The sequence below is a fragment of the Bison bison genome, unplaced genomic scaffold, assembly GCF_000754665.1.
Source record: "Bison bison bison isolate TAMUID 2011002044 unplaced genomic scaffold, Bison_UMD1.0 scf7180017864367, whole genome shotgun sequence".
In the NCBI taxonomy this organism is placed as follows: domain Eukaryota; kingdom Metazoa; phylum Chordata; class Mammalia; order Artiodactyla; family Bovidae; genus Bison; species Bison bison.
The window spans coordinates 5,952,933-5,958,707 of NW_011494939.1; the positions used below are offsets into that span (position 1 = coordinate 5,952,933).

General features: G+C 46.5%; 1 pseudogene; it reads left to right on the forward strand.

Annotated features, from left to right (window-relative positions):
* The first annotated feature begins 3,782 nt into the window (after positions 1 to 3,782).
* Positions 3,783 to 4,959, forward strand: LOC105000048 (annotated as a pseudogene).
* Positions 4,960 to 5,775: the final 816 nt, after the last annotated feature.

Below are 5,775 nucleotides of genomic sequence, written 5' to 3' on the forward strand. Positions count from 1 at the left end.
ACCATAGATGTGGGTTTATTTCTGGGCTTGCTATTCTGTTCCATTGGTCCTTTTGTCTGTTTTTGTGTCAATATCCTGCTCTTTGATTGCTAGAGTTTTGTAATATTGTCCTCAGTCTGGGATAATTAGGCCTTCAGCTTTGTTCTTTTTCCTCAGGATTCCTTTTGACACTGGGTCTTTTGTGGTTCCACATAAATTTTAGAATTTTTCGTTTTAGTTCTGTGGAAAATGTTATGGATATTATGGTAGGGATCTCATTAAACCTGTAGATTGCTTTGGATAGTATGGCCATTTTAACAGTGTCAACAGATGATTAGATTAAGAAGATGTGGTATATATATATACAATGGAATATTACTCAACCTTAAAAAGCATAAGGACTTCCCTGGGGTGCAGTAGATAAGAATCCGCCTGCCAGTGCAAGGGACGTGGGTTCCTTCCCTGGTCCAGGGAGATTCTACATGCCTTGGAGCAACTAAGCCCCTGTGCCACAGCTCCTGAACCCATGCTTGAGAGCCTGCAAGCTGCACTACTGAAGCCTACACACTCGCCCTTGAGTCATAGCTAATGAGCCCCCTCGTGCCACAACTACTGAAGCCTGTGCTCCACGACAAGAGAAGCCACCGCAATGAGAAACCCACACACTAAAACTAGAGAGGAGCCCCTGCTCTCCGCAACTAGAGAAAGCCTTCATGCAGCAACGAAGACTCAGTGCAGCCAAAAATAAATAAATTTTAAAAAGAATGAAAAATTGCCATCTGCAGCAATGTGGATGGACCTAGAGAATATCATACTAAGTGAAGAAAGTCAGACAAAGACAAATATTACATGATATCTAAAAATAATGCAGATGAATTGATATACAAAACAGAAACGGACTCACAGACATAGAAAACAAACTTGTGGTTACCAAATGGGAAAGGGAGGGAGAAAAGGATAAATTAGGAGCATGGGATTAACAGATGTAAAGTACTTTACATAAAATAGACAAGCAACAAGTATTTTCTATATAGCACAGGGAACCGTAGTCCATATCCTATAATAATATATAATGGAAAATCATCTGGAAAAAAATCTGAATCACTTTGCTGTAAACCTGAAACTAACACAATATTAGTAAGTCAACTATATTTCAATTTTTAAGAAATGTTGACTGTTTAAAAAAAGATATTTAACACTATAACATTAGATGAGATTGCCAAGGGAGTTCTATAGAAAGAGAAGTGAAAGAGTGCCCTGGAGTGCTCCAAAGTAAAGATGTACAAGTTGAAGAACCAGGAGGCTGAGAAGGAGTAGCTGGTGAGGAAGAAGGAAAACTCAGCGATTGTGGTGTGTTATTAGAGAGTATTTCCAGGATGGGGAACACATGTATACCTGTGGTGGATTCATTTTGATATTTGGCAAGACTAATACAATTATGTAAAGTTTAAAAATAAAATAAAATTAAAAAAAAAAAAAAGGAGGAAGAGGCAATGGTCTTGCAACAAGGAAGTCACTGGTGATATTGTTCCAAGACCTTCGAAAAGACCAAAGCCTGATTGAAGTGGACTCAGTAGAGAACTGGAGACAGTGAGTACAAGGGTACTTTCAAGGGGCTTTTTTTTTCTTTTTAAGGAAGGGGAGCAGAGAAATGGAATGGTAGCTAGAAGGGAAGGAAGGGCCAAGAGTTTTTCTTCAAAAATAGGAGAAATAATAGTATGATTGTATGTTTATGGGAAAGAGTAGAGAGGGAAAATCTGATGTTGTGAGAGAGAAAGAGGTAGGCTTACTGGGGAGATGTCCTTGAGGTGAGGGATTGGCTTTTCTCAGGACCACGGAAGGTTTATCCATAGTCAAGGAGGTAAGACAGAATATGCCAGCTCAGATGCAGTAGGCGGAAGTTCAAGAGGGTTCTTTTCGGACAGATTTCATTTCCTCAGTAAAACAGGAAGCAAGGTTGCAGGTAAAGAGTGAAGACAGAGAAAGTGTTGGAGGTCTGAGGGGAAAACAGGTGAATAAATCATTCAAACCGATAGGAGAGTGAAAGGATTATAGGGTGTATCAGATGATTGTCTGGCTACAGACAGTTGAGGTGTGCTTGAGGTTTGTGGTCATGAGTTTAAAGAGAAATCAGTCGGCAGTTTAATACCTTTTCCTCCAGTCAGGTTCAGGTGCATGAAGACAGGTGTGGAGGGGGTGTAGTGCTGGGTTTAACTTGGTTTCTCATTTTTCTAATTGGGCATCATGAAGTGAAAGAGGGGCAGGGGAATTAGATTGTGGTCAAGAGAGAAACTGTAAAAATTGGCTGAGGAAATTAAATTTGGCAGGGAGGGAAGAGGGGACGGGAGGGAAGAGGGGACATCTGGGGAAAGAGGGACTGAGAAAAATGGACTTTAGGTCCTCGTGGGGGAAAGTATTACTGGAGTCTGGTTAATAAGGGAACGAGCTAGAAATATGGAAGATGAGGGCAGGAATTGGAATTCACAACCAAGATTGTTGGCTTTAATTACTGGTAAGTGCATATCTGTAGATTTATTGTGAAGCATGTGGTGGAGGCAAGGTGGAGGACAGAATCAGGCACTGAGAATTTGGGCGTGGTAGTGGCATGGGGGAGGGATGCTCACTAACTCCTCTTGCTCAGAATCCCAGGAGTGTGTCGTGTTGTGTGTGTGTGTGCTTTGCTTAATCATTATAGTAAAAATAGAAAACACTTTAAATATGTAGAGCCCACAACTTTCATACAGCAAAAGAACAGTCATTCTTTGGCAAGAACTACCTGAGTGTGAAATATTGATTGGCTTTCTTTGTCCAAGTTCCTAGACAGCTGTTGAAAATGATATGGGAGTAGAGTTGGAGAGCTGGGAAGTAGCTTAATAAAAGTAAAGATTGAAGCAATGTGAGTGACAAGACTGTCTGGAGAGAATGTGTACATCAAGAAGCAAACCCAAGTGTGGACTCTGGGGACAACCTATATTTACTGGGCTGTGCTGTGCTTAGTCACTCAGTCTTGTCCGACTGTTTGCGACCCCATGGATTGTAGCCCACCAGGCTCCTCTGTCTATGGGGATTCTCCAGGCAAGAATACCAGAATGGGTTGCCATGCCGGCCTCCAGGGGATCTTGCCAATCCAGGGCCAAGTATTCCACATTGCAGGCGGATTCTTTACCTTCTGAGCCACCAGAAGTCAGGACGAACCAAAAGAGCTACATAGGACTCTGCATAACTGGGTTATCGAAGTATTGATTATCTGCGTGAGACGTCATCGGCCTGATTGGGTTATCAACATGACCGGGTCATCCCATGATGACGTGACCCTCGTGATTGGATGGATATATATATTTCTGGCAGCCAGTGCTCCAGGCACAGAAGGTGCTGCCTTCAGCTTGGAGTAGCTTGTTTGGACTAGGCTTGCTGGAGAGTTTCTATTCCGATTTAGGAGTCTGCGCTGGTGCAGACGTGGCACGGGAGGCTTCCGAGGCTGACCCAGCGCTGCCTCCAGATAGCTTTTCTCAGGATCAACGGTACCCTGCCTGGACTTGGGGTCCTTGATCGAGACCAGAGACCTGATCCCTTGAGGGTGGCTTCCAGAGACCGGAGGACGCAGACCCCAGGAGGAAGAGAAAAGGACGAGGTTCCGACTGGACCCTGACCATCGCCCATGGTGGCCCTCGGCCCCAGGGTCAGGATGTCACTGAGTATGTCATCCGAGTTCCCATAAACTCGATAAAGTCAACCTCGCTACTTGGAATCAGGCCCAGCTAGAATGCGACCTGAGCAACAAAAAAATTTACCAAGAGGAGGAGATGCCCAAGTTGGGAGCTGGCAGGGGTTTCCGCTGCAAGCTCGGGGAAAAGGCGCCAAGAAAGAAATATGGCATGATAGAGCACACATCCTGTTACATCTTCACCAGTGCCTGATGGAGCCTTTGAGGCCTTCCCTGTGAACAACTGGTACAACTTCATGCCGCTGGCCAAAGGCCGCATGCTGACAGCCGAGGAGGAGTGGGAGAGAAGAAACCCAGTCCGGAACCATTTATGAATCAAGCAGCAGCCTAGGTGGAAGGACCAGGAGGAGGATGAGAAAGAGAAGCCAGGCTGCAAGAAAGCCACTGAGCTGCACATCCGTGACCTGGAGGGTGACCTGGAGATGTCCTCCGACAACAGCAAGGCCAGCGGAGAGGACCGTGGCTAGGGCACCAAGGTCAAAAAGCAGGGGCCACCCAGCAAGGGGGTTTGGAAGAAGAAGAAGGGATCAGACGATGAGGCCTTTGAGGTCAGTGATAATGGTGACTTCAAGGGCCAGGAGGTGGACAACATGTCCGCCAGCCGCAGCAACTCCCAGGAGGAGCTGGAGGGCAAGCCCAAGGTCACCCAGCAGGAGGAGAGCCCCAAGGGCATGGACAAGCAGAGCATGAGCTGTAATGAGCGCCAGAAGGAGACACTGCCCCAGGAGGACAAGAAGGTGCCCATGCCGCGGGAGAAGAAGCAGAGGAAACACAGCAGCGAGGAGAGTGACATCAACAGAGAAACCTCCTTGGTGCACTTTATGTGAAGAAGATGCCCCCCAAGAGGGAGCAGAAACAGTTGGGAGGCAACAGCTGGCTGGGCACACCCAGCACCGAGGCTGACAGCATTTCCTCCACCCTTCAGGCAGCTGCCAGCAAGCTGGAGCAGGGGAAGCAGACCATCGAAATGACGGTGGCCGAAGGACTGAGACTGGACACTGGGCCCCAGAGCCTGTCAGGGAAGTCAACCCCCAGCAATGGTGACATGCAAGTGACCAAGGATGCTGGGCCCTGATAACTGAGGCGGAAGCCCATGACCCCCAAGGGCCAGCTGAGAAATTTCCAGACCAAGAAGACAGGGCTGTGTGGTGAGCAGACACCTGCTGGCTCAGATGCTCAAGTTCATGAATCCCGAGTGCAAGATGATCAATGATAAGATGCCTTGTTCCCTTGGGAATCATGCTCTGTGCAAATAAACATACTCTATTTTTAATAATAATAATAAAAATCTAATAAGAAGAATGGGAAGAAATGTAGGAGAAGGGTCCAGAAGACACAGGGAAGAAGGACTTTTCAGAGTAAGGGAGTAAGGGCCCAAAGTAAGGCACAGTCAGGTTGCTCAGGCCGAGAACGGAAGGTTGTGCAAAACGGGTTGCCAAAGCTGTGGCTGGCGTCAGAGTTGTGACCAAGAAGATCTGTGCACAAGAAGGCTCCTGCATCACTCCAACCTGTTCCTGCCTTCCATCAGGTCCACATCCTTCCACAGAGACCCCATCAAGAAAGTGGTCAGCTACAATCTCTGCAAGAACATAATACAAGAGTGTTAGTGTAACAAACAGGATCTTCCCAACCCAGGGATCCAACCTGAGTCTCCTGTCTCCTGCAGCAGCAAGTGGGTTCTTTACTGCTGCACCATCTGGATATACTCCTACTATCAGCTTAATCTGAGGGTAGAGACAGGGTGTAGGTCTTACCAGTCTCTCTCCAGTGTCCACTACCAAGAAAGCTTAGCATTTGGCCAGGTAGCAAAGGAGAAATATTTTAAGGTCCAGATCAGTTATCACTGAGCTATATATACACTTGGAGCTGAAAGGCAATAACTTGATAACTGGCAGATAGAACAGAGAACCTGGAGTCCTCTGATTAAGAGTATTTTAATTCCATTTGGTAGCTCTTGGCTTCAGATGGAACTTCCAGAGAGGAAAATCTCCAGGGTCAGGAAGGAGGGAAAGGGACCCAGGAATTCCAGAAGACAGATCAGCAAGGGGAAACCCTACACGCCATCAGGAAAT